The sequence below is a fragment of the Mesoplodon mirus genome, assembly GCF_964341445.2.
Source record: "Mesoplodon mirus genome assembly, chromosome: 1".
Taxonomy (NCBI): domain Eukaryota; kingdom Metazoa; phylum Chordata; class Mammalia; order Artiodactyla; family Ziphiidae; genus Mesoplodon; species Mesoplodon mirus.
The window spans coordinates 171,771,038-171,787,869 of NC_138976.1; positions in this window are offsets into that span (position 1 = coordinate 171,771,038).

Genomic DNA, 16,832 nt, shown 5'->3' on the forward strand with positions numbered 1-16,832 from the left:
TAAATCACCTGAATTTTATACGTTTTCTGTTGTATTAAGTTCTGCTCATATCTTTATTTATCTTTTTTCTATGTTCTCAGGGTTTATTGTTTTGATCTTCTGATGTCAATTAAAACACTTGGTTATTCATTTTAATAAATATTTTACTTATAAAGATTTGAACTTTTGAAGATTCCAGCTTACTTGTAAGTTTCTAAGGGTCAGGTCCTCTCCATTGTTGCTGGCCTAAGGTTTAGTTCACCATATAGCAATGTATATATTGACCTATTTTCCCCTCGACTTTCTGTGATTCCCTACATCTCAACTTTCTTTGCAGACAAGCCATTTGAAATACCCTTAACTTATTTCACAGCCAATAAGTCATTGAAATAATGTGTATTTTTAGAGAAATCTTCTTATATAATTAGGCAGAAAATCTCACCTGCCATAGTTTTCAAAACAGCATAATTTCACTCTTCTCAATGCTTAATCTGTTGTATTACACAACCTTTGAGTATTTAGCTTTATCAATGACATGTCCTTTAAAAATGTTTTAGAGATCCTACCAGTCTTTGAAAACATCCTTGTTCCTTGTTTCAGTTCCAGTTTTATGTATATATTCTGCCTTGCACCTGATTATTCCAACAATTGATGGATGGCCGTGGGAATCTAATTCTGGTATTGATAGTCTTTACTGATTGTCTCCCCTCGTAGCTGATTTCTTCATTATTGTGTAAATTTAGATCATGAGCTCATGTTTAGCTAAACAGCTGACCTTGTAAGACGCTTAGGTGTGAACGCTCGTAAGCTTCCGCAGAAAGACGGCAAAGATTTATTGGTGTCCCTCCAATGAGTTGCCCACGAGGACACCGTTTTCTACAAGTGTTGGTCCAATACTCCCTCTAGAGGAAGGGGACTCCGACAGGGCTGATTGGCGGCCCCCGATCTAGGGCAGGGGCCGTGGGCAGCCTGTGGCCCGGGCTGGAGCCTCTTTGCATGTGTCCCTGGGACACATCTGCCTGCGAACTTCGGTCACCTGGCAGGAAACTACGATGCCCAGAACTATGGTTAGCTGTGCAGCGAGGTGTACTGTGAGGACAGGTTCCACACATACTTCAAGTAAGAGGTCGGCCTGAGTGGAAAGGTGAGAGTTTGGGCAGCTGTGCAGACAAAGAAGGCGCCCTTTGGCCTGGGCCTAAATGCTTGTGACACCCCACTGGACCTGCCGTGCTCTGAGGGCCCTGCCCTGGGCCCCCTGCTCCCCTGCCCTTTGTTCAGTCACAGCAGAGATGGCCACACCCACTCCTTCAGTGAGGGCAGATTTCCAACCACCCTCAGCCCCGCCCCCTCTCCACAGGTTACCATGGACTACAGAGGCTGCATCCTGAGGCCAGGGCGTTCCGACAATGCCAAGGGCAGACATGATGACCTTAAATGATTTCCTCTTGTGTCAGGTTTGGTAAACTTTAGGAGCTAGGAAATGGTCCACTTTACAGAAATGTTCAAATTTACTGGCATTTCTTATATTCTCTGCTATAACTTTGTCCTGATTCTTTCTGTATATTCTTTACTTATGTTTTTGTTTTCCTTAATCAAAGTGTGTCTTTTCAATCTTTTCAAAGAAGATTCTTTGGACTTACTAAATCACCTGAATTTTATACGTTTTCTGTTGTATTAAGTTCTGCTCATATCTTTATTTATCTTTTTTCTATGTTCTCAGGGTTTATTGTTTTGATCTTCTGATGTCAATTAAAACACTTGGTTATTCATTTTAATAAATATTTTACTTATAAAGATTTGAACTTTTGAAGATTCCTGCTTACTTGTAAGTTTCTAAGGGTCAGGTCCTCTCCATTGTTGCTGGCCTAAGACTTAATTCACCATATAGCAATGTATATATTGACCTATTTTCCCCTCGACTTTCTGTGATTCCCTACATCTCACCTTTCTTTGCAGACAAGCCATTTGAAATACCCTTAACTTATTTCACAGCCAATAAGTCATTGAAATAATGTGTATTTTTTAGAGAAATCTTCTTATATAATTAGGCAGAAAATCTCACCTGCCATAGTTTTCAAAACAGCATAATTTCACTCTTCTCAATGCTTAATCTGTTGTATTACACAACCTTTGAGTATTTAGCTTTATCAATGACATGTACTTTAAAAATGTTTTAGAGATCCTACCAGTCTTTGAAAACATCCTTGTTCCTTGTTTCAGTTCCAGTTTTATGTATATATTCTTCCTTGCACCTGATTATTCCAACAATTGATGGATGGCCTTGGGAATCTAATTCTGGTATTGATAGTCTTTACTGATTATCTCCCCTCGTAGCTGACTTCTTCATTATTGTGTAAATTTAGATCATGAGCTCATGTTTAGCTAAACAGCTGACCTTGTAAGACGCTTAGGTGTGAACGCTCGTAAGCTTCCGCAGAAAGACGGCAAAGATTTATTTGTTTCCCTCCAATGAGTTGCCCACGAGGACACCGTTTTCTACAAGTGTTGGTCCAATACTCCCTCTAGAGGCAGGGGACTCCGACAGGGCTGATTGGCGCCCCCCGATCTGGGGCAGGGGCAGTGGGCAGCCTGTGGCCCAGGCAGGAGCCTCTTTGCATGTGTCCCTGGGACATATCTGCCTGCGAACTTCGGTCACCTGGCAGGAAGACACGATGCCCAGACCTATGGTTAGCTGTGCAGCGAGGTGTACTGTGAGGACAGGTTCCACACACACTTCAAGTAAGAGGTCGGCCTGAGTGGAAAGGTGAGAGTTTGGGCAGCTGTGCAGACAAAGAAGGCGCCCTTTGGCCTGGGCCTAAATGCTTGTGACACCCCACTGGACCTGCCGTGCTCTGAGGGCCCTGCCCTGGGCCCCCTCCTCCCCTGCCCTTTGTTCAGTCACAGCAGAGATGGCCACACCCACTCCTTCAGTGAGGGCAGAGTTCCAACCACCCTCAGCCCCGCCCCCTCTCCGCAGGTTACCATGGACTACAGAGGCTGCATCCTGAGCCCAGGGCGTTCCGAGAATGCCAAGGGCAGACATGATGACCTTAAATGATTTCCTCTTGTGTCAGGTTTGGTAAACTTTAGGAGCTAGGGAATGGTCCACTTTACAGAAATATTCAAATTTACTGGCATTTCTTATATTCTCTGCTATAACATTGTCCTGATTCTTTCTGTATATTCTTTAATTATGTTTTTGTTTTCCTTAATCAAAGTGTGTCTTTTCAATCTTTTCAAAGAAGATTCTTTGGACTTACTAAATCACCTGAATTTTATACGTTTTCTGTTGTATTAAGTTCTGCTCATATCTTTATTTATCTTTTTTCTATGTTCTCAGGGTTTATTGTTTTGATCTTCTGATGTCAATTAAAACACTTGGTTATTCATTTTAATAAATATTTTACTTATAAAGATTTGAACTTTTGAAGATTCTAGCTTACTTGTAAGTTTCTAAGGGTTAGGTCCTCTCCATTGTTGCTGGCCTAAGGTTTAGTTCACCATATAGCAATGTATATATTGACCTATTTTCCCCTCGACTTTCTGTGATTCCCTACATCTCACCTTTCTTTGCAGACAAGCCATTTGAAATACCCTTAACTTATTTCACAGCCAATAAGTCATTGAAATAATGTGTATTTTTAGAGAAATCTTCTTATATAATTAGGCAGAAAATCTCACCTGCCATAGTTTTCAAAACAGCATAATTTCACTCTTCTCAATGCTTAAACTGTTGTATTACACAACCTTTGAGTATTTAGCTTTATCAATGACATGTCCTTTAAAAATGTTTTAGAGATCCTACCAGTCTTTGAAAACATCCTTGTTCCTTGTTTCAGTTCCAGTTTTATGTATATATTCTGCCTTGCACCTGATTATTCCAACAATTGATGGATGGCCTTGGGAATCTAATTCTGGTATTGATAGTCTTTACTTATTGTCTCCCCTCGTAGCTGATTTTTTCATTATTGTGTAAATTTAGATCATGAGCTCATGTTTAGCTAAACAGCTGACCATGTAAGACGCTTAGGTGTGAACGCTCGTAAGCTTCTGCAGAAAGACGGCAAAGATTTATTGGTGTCCCTCCAATGAGTTGCCCACGAGGACACCGTTTTCTACAAGTGTTGGTCCAATACTCCCTCTAGAGGAAGGGGACTCCGACAGGGCTGATTGGCGGCCCCCGATCTGGGGCAGGGGCAGTGGGCAGCCTGTGGCCCGGGCTGGAGCCTCTTTGCATGTGTCCCTGGGACACATCTGCCTGCGAACTTCGTTCACCTGGCAGGAAACTACGATGCCCAGAACTATGGTTAGCTGTGCAGCGAGGTGTACTGTGAGGACAGGTTCCACACATACTTCAAGTAAGAGGTCGGCCTGAGTGGAAAGGTGAGAGTTTGGGCAGCTGTGCAGACAAAGAAGGCGCCCTTTGGCCTGGGCCTAAATGCTTGTGACACCCCACTGGACCTGCCGTGCTCTGAGGGCCCTGCCCTGGGACCCCTGCTCCCCTGCCCTTTGTTCAGTCACATCAGAGATGGCCACACCCACTCCTTCAGTGAGGGCAGAGTTCCAACCACCCTCAGCCCCGCCCCCTCTCCACAGGTTACCATGGACTACAGAGGCTGCATCCTGAGGCCAGGGCGTTCCGACAATGCCAAGGGCAGACATGATGACCTTAAATGATTTCCTCTTGTGTCAGGTTTGGTAAACTTTAGGAGCTAGGAAATGGTCCACTTTACAGAAATGTTCAAATTTACTGGCATTTCTTATATTCTCTGCTATAACATTGTCCTGATTCTTTCTGTATATTCTATACTTATGTTTTTGTTTTCCTTAATCAAAGTGTGTCTTTTCAATCTTTTCAAAGAAGATTCTTTGGACTTACTAAATCACCTGAATTTTATACGTTTTCTGTTGTATTAAGTTCTGCTCATATCTTTATTTATCTTTTTTCTATGTTCTCAGGGTTTATTGTTTTGATCTTCTGATGTCAATTAAAACACTTGGTTATTCATTTTAATAAATATTTTACTTATAAAGATTTGAACTTTTGAAGATTCCAGCTTACTTGTAAGTTTCTAAGGGTCAGGTCCTCTCCATTGTTGCTGGCCTAAGGTTTAGTTCACCATATAGCAATGTATATATTGACCTATTTTCCCCTCGACTTTCTGTGATTCCCTACATCTCAACTTTCTTTGCAGACAAGCCATTTGAAATACCCTTAACTTATTTCACAGCCAATAAGTCATTGAAATAATGTGTATTTTTAGAGAAATCTTCTTATATAATTAGGCAGAAAATCTCACCTGCCATAGTTTTCAAAACAGCATAATTTCACTCTTCTCAATGCTTAATCTGTTGTATTACACAACCTTTGAGTATTTAGCTTTATCAATGACATGTCCTTTAAAAATGTTTTAGAGATCCTACCAGTCTTTGAAAACATCCTTGTTCCTTGTTTCAGTTCCAGTTTTATGTATATATTCTGCCTTGCACCTGATTATTCCAACAATTGATGGATGGCCGTGGGAATCTAATTCTGGTATTGATAGTCTTTACTGATTGTCTCCCCTCGTAGCTGATTTCTTCATTATTGTGTAAATTTAGATCATGAGCTCATGTTTAGCTAAACAGCTGACCTTGTAAGACGCTTAGGTGTGAACGCTCGTAAGCTTCCGCAGAAAGACGGCAAAGATTTATTGGTGTCCCTCCAATGAGTTGCCCACGAGGACACCGTTTTCTACAAGTGTTGGTCCAATACTCCCTCTAGAGGAAGGGGACTCCGACAGGGCTGATTGGCGGCCCCCGATCTAGGGCAGGGGCCGTGGGCAGCCTGTGGCCCGGGCTGGAGCCTCTTTGCATGTGTCCCTGGGACACATCTGCCTGCGAACTTCGGTCACCTGGCAGGAAACTACGATGCCCAGAACTATGGTTAGCTGTGCAGCGAGGTGTACTGTGAGGACAGGTTCCACACATACTTCAAGTAAGAGGTCGGCCTGAGTGGAAAGGTGAGAGTTTGGGCAGCTGTGCAGACAAAGAAGGCGCCCTTTGGCCTGGGCCTAAATGCTTGTGACACCCCACTGGACCTGCCGTGCTCTGAGGGCCCTGCCCTGGGCCCCCTGCTCCCCTGCCCTTTGTTCAGTCACAGCAGAGATGGCCACACCCACTCCTTCAGTGAGGGCAGAGTTCCAACCACCCTCAGCCCCGCCCCCTCTCCACAGGTTACCATGGACTACAGAGGCTGCATCCTGAGGCCAGGGCGTTCCGACAATGCCAAGGGCAGACATGATGACCTTAAATGATTTCCTCTTGTGTCAGGTTTGGTAAACTTTAGGAGCTAGGAAATGGTCCACTTTACAGAAATGTTCAAATTTACTGGCATTTCTTATATTCTCTGCTATAACTTTGTCCTGATTCTTTCTGTATATTCTTTACTTATGTTTTTGTTTTCCTTAATCAAAGTGTGTCTTTTCAATCTTTTCAAAGAAGATTCTTTGGACTTACTAAATCACCTGAATTTTATACGTTTTCTGTTGTATTAAGTTCTGCTCATATCTTTATTTATCTTTTTTCTATGTTCTCAGGGTTTATTGTTTTGATCTTCTGATGTCAATTAAAACACTTGGTTATTCATTTTAATAAATATTTTACTTATAAAGATTTGAACTTTTGAAGATTCCAGCTTACTTGTAAGTTTCTAAGGGTCAGGTCCTCTCCATTGTTGCTGGCCTAAGGATTAGTTCACCATATAGCAATGTATATATTGACCTATTTTCCCCTCGACTTTCTGTGATTCCCTACATCTCACCTTTCTTTGCAGACAAGCCATTTGAAATACCCTTAACTTATTTCACAGCCAATAAGTCATTGAAATAATGTGTATTTTTAGAGAAATCTTCTTATATAATTAGGCAGAAAATCTCACCTGCCATAGTTTTCAAAACAGCATAATTTCACTCTTCTCAATGCTTAATCTGTTGTATTACACAACCTTTGAGTATTTAGCTTTATCAATGACATGTACTTTAAAAATGTTTTAGAGATCCTACCAGTCTTTGAAAACATCCTTGTTCCTTGTTTCAGTTCCAGTTTTATGTATATATTCTGCCTTGCACCTGATTATTCCAACAATTGATGGATGGCCTTGGGAATCTAATTCTGGTATTGATAGTCTTTACTGATTGTCTCCCCTCGTAGCTGATTTTTTCATTATTGTGTAAATTTAGATCATGAGCTCATGTTTAGCTAAACAGCTGACCTTGTAAGACGCTTAGGTGTGAACGCTCGTAAGCTTCAGGAGAATTTCGGCAAAATTTATTTGTGTCCCTCCAATGAGTTGCCCACGAGGACACCGTTTTCTACAAGTGTTGGTCCAATACTCCCTCTAAAGGAAGGGGATTCCGACAGGGCTGATTGGCGGCCCCCGATCTGGGGCAGGGGCAGTGGGCAGCCTGTGGCCCGGTCTGGAGCCTCTTTGCATGTGTCCCTGGGACACATCTGCCTGCGAACTTCGGTCACCTGGCAGGAAGCTACGATGCCCAGACCTATGGTTAGCTGTGCAGCGAGGTGTACTGTGAGGACAGGTTCCACACACACTTCAAGTAAGAGGTCGGCCTGAGTGGAAAGGTGAGAGTTTGGGCAGCTGTGCAGACAAAGAAGGCACACTTTGGCCTGGGCCTAAATGCTTGTGACACACCACTGGACCTGCCGTGCTCTGAGGGCCCTGCCCTTGGCCCCCTGCTCCCCTGACCTTTGTTCAGTCACAGCAGAGATGGCCACAACCACTCCTTCAGTGAGGCCAGAGTTCCAACCACCCTCAGCCCCGCCCCCTCTCCACAGGTTACCATGGACTACAGAGGCTGCATCCTGAGGCCAGGGCGTTCCGAGAATGCCAAGGGCAGACATGATGACCTTAAATGATTTCCTCTTGTGTCAGGTTTGGTAAACTTTAGGAGCTAGGAAATGGTCCACTTTACAGAAATGTTCAAATTTACTGGCATTTCTTATATTCTCTGCTATAACATTGTCCTGATTCTTTCTGTATATTCTATACTTATGTTTTTGTTTTCCTTAATCAAAGTGTGTCTTTTCAATCTTTTCAAAGAAGATTCTTTGGAGTTACTAAATCACCTCAATTTTATACATTTTCTGTTGTATTAAGTTCTGCTCATATCTTTATTTATCTTTTTTCTATGTTCTCAGGGTTTATTGTTTTGATCTTCTGATGTCAATTAAAACACTTGGTTATTCATTTTAATAAATATTTTACTTATAAAGATTTGAACTTTTGAAGATTCCAGCTTACTTGTAAGTTTCTAAGGGTCAGGTCCTCTCCATTGTTGCTGGCCTAAGGTTTAGTTCACCATATAGCAATGTATATATTGACCTATTTTCCCCTCGACTTTCTGTGATTCCCTACATCTCAACTTTCTTTGCAGACAAGCCATTTGAAATACCCTTAACTTATTTCACAGCCAATAAGTCATTGAAATAATGTGTATTTTTAGAGAAATCTTCTTATATAATTAGGCAGAAAATCTCACCTGCCATAGTTTTCAAAACAGCATAATTTCACTCTTCTCAATGCTTAATCTGTTGTATTACACAACCTTTGAGTATTTAGCTTTATCAATGACATGTACTTTAAAAATGTTTTAGAGATCCTACCAGTCTTTGAAAACATCCTTGTTCCTTGTTTCAGTTCCAGTTTTATGTATATATTCTGCCTTGCACCTGATTATTCCAACAATTGATGGATGGCCTTGGGAATCTAATTCTGGTATTGATAGTCTTTACTGATTGTCTCCCCTCGTAGCTGATTTCTTCATTATTGTGTAAATTTAGATCATGAGCTCATGTTTAGCTAAACAGCTGACCTTGTAAGACGCTTAGGTGTGAACGCTCGTAAGCTTCCGCAGAAAGACGGCAAAGATTTATTGGTTTCCCTCCAATGAGTTGCCCACGAGGACACCGTTTTCTACAAGTGTTGGTCCAATACTCCCTCTAGAGGAAGGGGACTCCGACAGGGCTGATTGGCGGCCCCCGATCTGGGGCAGGGGCAGTGGGCAGCCTGTGGCCCGGGCAGGAGCCTCTTTGCATGTGTCCCTGGGACACATCTGCCTGCGAACTTCGGTCACCTGGCAGGAAGCTACGATGCCCAGACCTATGGTTAGCTGTGCAGCGAGGTGTACTGTGAGGACAGGTTCCACACACACTTCAAGTAAGAGGTCGGCCTGAGTGGAAAGGTGAGAGTTTGGGCAGCTGTGCAGACAAAGAAGGCGCCCTTTGGCCTGGGCCTAAATGCTTGTGACACCCCACTGGACCTGCCATGCTCTGAGGGCCCTGCCCTGGGCCCCCTGCTCCCCTGCCCTTTGTTCAGTCACAGCAGAGATGGCCACACCCACTCCTTCAGTGAGGGCAGAGTTCCAACCACCCTCAGCCCCGCCCCCACTCCACAGGTTACCATGGACTACAGAGGCTGCATCCTGAGGCCAGGGCGTTCCGAGAATGCCAAGGGCAGACATGATGACCTTAAATGATTTCCTCTTGTGTCAGGTTTGGTAAACTTTAGGAGCTAGGAAATGGTCCACTTTACAGAAATGTTCAAATTTACTGGCATTTCTTATATTCTCTGCTATAACATTGTGCTGATTCTTTCTGTATATTCTTTACTTATGTTTTTGTTTTCCTTAATCAAAGTGTGTCTTTTTAATCTTTTCAAAGAAGATTCTTTGGAGTTACTAAATCACCTCAATTTTATACGTTTTCTGTTGTATTAAGTTCTGCTCATATCTTTATTTATCTTTTTTCTATGTTCTCAGGGTTTATTGTTTTGATCTTCTGATGTCAATTAAAACACTTGGTTATTCATTTTAATAAATATTTTACTTATAAAGATTTGAACTTTTGAAGATTCCAGCTTACTTGTAAGTTTCTAAGGGTCAGGTCCTCTCCATTGTTGCTGGCCTAAGGTTTAGTTCACCATATAGCAATGTATATATTGACCTATTTTCCCCTCGACTTTCTGTGATTCCCTACATCTCACCTTTCTTTGCAGACAAGCCATTTGAAATACCCTTAACTTATTTCACAGCCAATAAGTCATTGAAATAATGTGTATTTTTAGAGAAATCTTCTTATATAATTAGGCAGAAAATCTCACCTGCCATAGTTTTCAAAACAGCATAATTTCACTCTTCTCAATGCTTAATCTGTTGTATTACACAACCTTTGAGTATTTAGCTTTATCAATGACATGTCCTTTAAAAATGTTTTAGAGATCCTACCAGTCTTTGCAAACATCCTTGTTCCTTGTTTCAGTTCCAGTTTTATGTATATATTCTGCCTTGCACCTGATTATTCCAACAATTGATGGATGGCCTTGGGAATCTAATTCTGGTATTGATAGTCTTTACTGATTGTCTCCCGTCGTAGCTGATTTTTTCATTATTGTGTAAATTTAGATCATGAGCTCATGTTTAGCTAAACAGCTGACATTGTAAGACGCTTAGGTGTGAACGCTCGTAAGCTTCAGGAGAATTTCGGCAAAATTTATTTGTGTCCCTGCAATGAGTTGCCCACGAGGACACCGTTTTCTACAAGTGTTGGTCCAATACGCCTTCTAAAGGAAGGGGATTCCGACAGGGCTGATTGGCGGCCCCCGATCTGGGGCAGGGGCAGTGGGCAGCCTGTGGCCCGGTCTGGAGCCTCTTTGCATGTGTCCCTGGGACACATCTGCCTGCGAACTTCGGTCACCTGGCAGGAAGCTACGATGCCCAGACCTATGGTTAGCTGTGCAGCGAGGTGTACTGTGATGACAGGTTCCACACACACTTCAAGTAAGAGGTCGGCCTGAGTGGAAAGGTGAGAGTTTGGGCAGCTGTGCAGACAAAGAAGGCACACTTTGGCCTGGGCCTAAATGCTTGTGACACCCCACTGGACCTGCCGTGCTCTGAGGGCCCTGCCCTTGGCCCCCTGCTCCCCTGCCCTTTGTTCAGTCACAGCAGAGATGGCCACACCCACTCCTTCAGTGAGGCCAGAGTTCCAACCACCCTCAGCCCCGCCCCCTCTCCACAGGTTACCATGGACTACAGAGGCTGCATCCTGAGGCCAGGGCGTTCCGACAATGCCAAGGGCAGACATGATGACCTTAAATGATTTCCTCTTGTGTCAGGTTTGGTAAACTTTAGGAGCTAGGAAATGGTCCACTTTACAGAAATGTTCAAATTTACTGGCATTTCTTATATTCTCTGCTATAACATTGTCCTGATTCTTTCTGTATATTCTATACTTATGTTTTTGTTTTGCTTAATCAAAGTGTGTCTTTTCAATCTTTTCAAAGAAGATTCTTTGGAGTTACTAAATCACCTCAATTTTATACGTTTTCTGTTGTATTAAGTTCTGCTCATATCTTTATTTATCTTTTTTTCTATGTTCTCAGGGTTTATTGTTTTGATCTTCTGATGTCAATTAATACACTTGGTTTTTCATTTTAATAAATATTTTACTTATAAAGATTTGAACTTTTGAAGATTCCAGCTTACTTGTAAGTTTCTAAGGGTCAGGTCCTCTCCATTGTTGCTGGCCTAAGGTTTAGTTCTCCATATAGCAATGTATATATTGACCTATTTTCCCCTCGACTTTCTGTGATTCCCTACATCTCAACTTTCTTTGCAGACAAGCCATTTGAAATACCCTTAACTTATTTCACAGCCAATAAGTCATTGAAATAATGTGTATTTTTAGAGAAATCTTCTTATATAATTAGGCAGAAAATCTCACCTGCCATAGTTTTCAAAACAGCATAATTTCACTCTTCTCAATGCTTAATCTGTTGTATTACACAACCTTTGAGTATTTAGCTTTATCAATGACATGTACTTTAAAAATGTTTTAGAGATCCTACCAGTCTTTGAAAACATCCTTGTTCCTTGTTTCAGTTCCAGTTTTATGTATATATTCTGCCTTGCACCTGATTATTCCAACAATTGATGGATGGCCTTGGGAATCTAATTCTGGTATTGATAGTCTTTACTGATTGTCTCCCCTCGTAGCTGATTTTTTCATTATTGTGCAAATTTAGATCATGAGCTCATGTTTAGCTAAACAGCTGACCTTGTAAGACGCTTAGGTGTGAACGCTCGTAAGCTTCCGCAGAAAGACGGCAAAGATTTATTGGTGTCCCTCCAATGAGTTGCCCACGAGGACACCGTTTTCTACAAGTGTTGGTCCAATACTCCCTCTAGAGGAAGTGGACTCTGACAGGGCTGATTGGCGGCCCCCGATCTGGGGCAGGGGCAGTGGGCAGCCTGTGGCCCGGGCAGGAGCCTCTTTGCATGTGTCCCTGGGACACATCTGCCTGCGAACTTCGGTCACCTGGCAGGAAGCTACGATGCCCAGACCTATGGTTAGCTGTGCAGCGAGATGTACTGTGAGGACAGGTTCCACACACACTTCAAGTAAGAGGTCGGCCTGAGTGGAAAGGTGAGAGTTTGGGCAGCTGTGCAGACAAAGAAGGCGCCCTTTGGCCTGGGCCTAAATGCTTGTGACACCCCACTGGACCTGCCATGCTCTGAGGGCCCTGCCCTGGGCCCCCTGCTCCCCTGCCCTTTGTTCAGTCACAGCAGAGATGGCCACACCCACTCCTTCAGTGAGGGCAGAGTTCCAACCACCCTCAGCCCCGCCCCCTCTCCACAGGTTACCATGGACTACAGAGGCTGCATCCTGAGGCCAGGGCGTTCCGAGAATGCCAAGGGCAGTCATGATGACCTTAAATGATTTCCTCTTGTGTCAGGTTTGGTAAACTTTAGGAGCTAGGAAATGGTCCACTTTACAGAAATGTTCATATTTACTGGCATTTCTTATATTCTCTGCTATAACATTGTCCTGATTCTTTCTGTATATTCTTTACTTATGTTTTTGTTTTCCTTAATCAAAGTGTGTCTTTTCAATCTTTTCAAAGAAGATTCTTTGGACTTACTAAATCACCTGAATTTTATACGTTTTCTGTTGTATTAAGTTCTGCTCATATCTTTATTTATCTTTTTTCTATGTTCTCAGGGTTTATTGTTTTGATCTTCTGATGTCAATTAAAACACTTGGTTATTCATTTTAATAAATATTTTACTTATAAAGATTTGAACTTTTGAAGATTCCAGCTTACTTGTAAGTTTCTAAGGGTCAGGTCCTCTCCATTGTTGCTGGCCTAAGGTTTAGTTCACCATATAGCAATGTATATATTGACCTATTTTCCCCTCGACTTTCTGTGATTCCCTACATCTCACCTTTCTTTGCAGACAAGCCATTTGAAATACCCTTAACTTATTTCACAGCCAATAAGTCATTGAAATAATGTGTATTTTTAGAGAAATCTTCTTATATAATTAGGCAGAAAATCTCACCTGCCATAGTTTTCAAAACAGCATAATTTCACTCTTCTCAATGCTTAATCTGTTGTATTACACAACCTTTGAGTATTTAGCTTTATCAATGACATGTACTTTAAAAATGTTTTAGAGATCCTACCAGTCTTTGAAAACATCCTTGTTCCTTGTTTCAGTTCCAGTTTTATGTATATATTCTGCCTTGCACCTGATTATTCCAACAATTGATGGATGGCCTTGGGAATCTAATTCTGGTATTGATAGTCGTAACTGATTGTCTCCCCTCGTAGCTGATTTTTTCATTATTGTGTAAATTTAGATCATGAGCTCATGTTTAGCTAAACAGCTGACCTTGTAAGACGCTTAGGTGTGAACGCTCGTAAGCTTCAGGAGAAAGTCGGCAAAATTTATTTGTGTCCCTCCAATGAGTTGCCCACGAGGACACCGTTTTCTACAAGTGTTGGTCCAATACACCCTCTAAAGGAAGGGGATTCCGACAGGGCTGATTGGCGGCCCCCGATCTGGGGCAGGGGCAGTGGGCAGCCTTTGGCCCGGTCTGGAGCCTCTTTGCATGTGTCCCTGGGAAACATCTGCCTGCGAACTTCGGTCACCTGGCAGGAAGCTACGATGCCCAGACCTATGGTTAGCTGTGCAGCGAGGTGTACTGTGAGGACAGGTTCCACACACACTTCAAGTAAGAGGTCGGCCTGAGTGGAAAGGTGAGAGTTTGGGCAGCTGTGCAGACAAAGAAGGCACACTTTGGCCTGGGCCTAAATGCTTGTGACACCCCACTGGACCTGCCGTGCTCTGAGGGCCCTGCCCTGGGCCCCCTGCTCCCCTGCCCTTTGTTCAGTCACAGCAGAGATGGCCACACCCACTCCTTCAGTGAGGGCAGAGTTCCAACCACCCTCAGCCCCGCCCCCTCTCCACAGGTTACCATGGACTACAGAGGCTGCATCCTAAGGCCAGGGCGTTCCGAGAATGCCAAGGGCAGACATGATGACCTTAAATGATTTCCTCTTGTGTCAGGTTTGGTAAACTTTAGGAGCTAGGAAATGGTCCACTTTACAGAAATGTTCAAATTTACTGGCATTTCTTATATTCTCTGCTATAACATTGTCCTGATTCTTTCTGTATATTCTATACTTATGTTTTTGTTTTCCTTAATCAAAGTGTGTCTTTTCAATCTTTTCAAAGAAGATTCTTTGGAGTTACTAAATCACCTCAATTTTATACGTTTTCTGTTGTATTAAGTTCTGCTCATATCTTTATTTATCTTTTTTCTATGTTCTCAGGGTTTATTGTTTTGATCTTCTGATGTCAATTAAAACACTTGGTTATTCATTTTAATAAATATTTTACTTATAAAGATTTGAACTTTTGAAGATTCCAGCTTACTTGTAAGTTTCTAAGGGTCAGGTCCTCTCCATTGTTGCTGGCCTAAGGTTTAGTTCACCATATAGCAATGTATATATTGACCTATTTTCCCCTCGACCTTCTGTGATTCCCTACATCTCAACTTTCTTTGCAGACAAGCCATTTGAAATACCCTTAACTTATTTCACAGCCAATAAGTCATTGAAATAATGTGTATTTTTAGAGAAATCTTCTTATATAATTAGGCAGAAAATCTCACCTGCCATAGTTTTCAAAACAGCATAATTTCACTCTTCTCAATGCTTAATCTGTTGTATTACACAACCTTTGAGTATTTAGCTTTATCAATGACATGTACTTTAAAAATGTTTTAGAGATCCTACCAGTCTTTGAAAACATCCTTGTTCCTTGTTTCAGTTCCAGTTTTATGTATATATTCTGCCTTGCACCTGATTATTCCAACAATTGATGGATGGCCTTGGGAATCTAATTCTGGTATTGATAGTCTTTACTGATTGTCTCCCCTCGTAGCTGATTTCTTCATTATTGTGTAAATTTAGATCATGAGCTCATGTTTAGCTAAACAGCTGACCTTGTAAGACGCTTAGGTGTGAACGCTCGTAAGCTTCCGCAGAAAGACGGCAAAGATTTATTGGTGTCCCTCCAATGAGTTGCCCACGAGGACACCGTTTTCTACAAGTGTTGGTCCAATACTCCCTCTAGAGGGAGGGGACTCCGACAGGGCTGATTGGCGGCCCCCGATCTGGGGCAGGGGCAGTGGGCAGCCTGTGGCCCGGGCAGGAGCCTCTTTGCATGTGTCCCTGGGACACATCTGCCTGCGAACTTCGGTCACCTGGCAGGAAGCTACGATGCCCAGACCTATGGTTAGCTGTGCAGCGAGGTGTACTGTGAGGACAGGTTCCACACACACTTCAAGTAAGAGGTCGGCCTGAGTGGAAAGGTGAGAGTTTGGGCAGCTGTGCAGACAAAGAAGGCGCCCTTTGGCCTGGGCCTAAATGCTTGTGACACCCCACTGGACCTGCCATGCTCTGAGGGCCCTGCCCTGGGCCCCCTGCTCCCCTGCCCTTTGTTCAGTCACAGCAGAGATGGCCACACCCACTCCTTCAGTGAGGGCAGAGTTCCAACCACCCTCAGCCCCGCCCCCTCTCCACAGGTTACCATGGACTACAGAGGCTGCATCCTGAGGCCAGGGCGTTCCGACAATGCCAAGGGCAGACATGATGACCTTAAATGATTTCCTCTTGTGTCAGGTTTGGTAAACTTTAGGAGCTAGGAAATGGTCCACTTTACAGAAATGTTCAAATTTACTGGCATTTCTTATATTCTCTGCTATAACATTGTCCTGATTCTTTCTGTATATTCTATACTTATGTTTTTGTTTTCCTTAATCAAAGTGTGTCTTTTCAATCTTTTCAAAGAAGATTCTTTGGACTTACTAAATCACCTCAATTTTATACGTTTTCTGTTGTATTAAGTTCTGCTCATATCTTTATTTATCTTTTTTCTATGTTCTCAGGGTTTATTGTTTTGATCTTCTGATGTCAATTAAAACACTTGGTTATTCATTTTAATAAATATTTTACTTATAAAGATTTGAACTTTTGAAGATTCCAGCTTACTTGTAAGTTTCTAAGGGTCAGGTCCTCTCCATTGTTGCTGGCCTAAGGTTTAGTTCACCATATAGCAATGTATATATTGACCTATTTTCCCCTCGACTTTCTGTGATTCCCTACATCTCACCTTTCTTTGCAGACAAGCCATTTGAAATACCCTTAACTTATTTCACAGCCAATAAGTCATTGAAATAATGTGTATTTTTAGAGAAATCTTCTTATATAATTAGGCAGAAAATCTCACCTGCCATAGTTTTCAAAACAGCATAATTTCACTCTTCTCAATGCTTAATCTGTTGTATTACACAACCTTTGAGTATTTAGCTTTATCAATGACATGTACTTTAAAAATGTTTTAGAGATCCTACCAGTCTTTGAAAACATCCTTGTTCCTTGTTTCAGTTCCAGTTTTATGTATATATTCTGCCTTGCACCTGATTATTCCAACAATTGATGGATGGCCTTG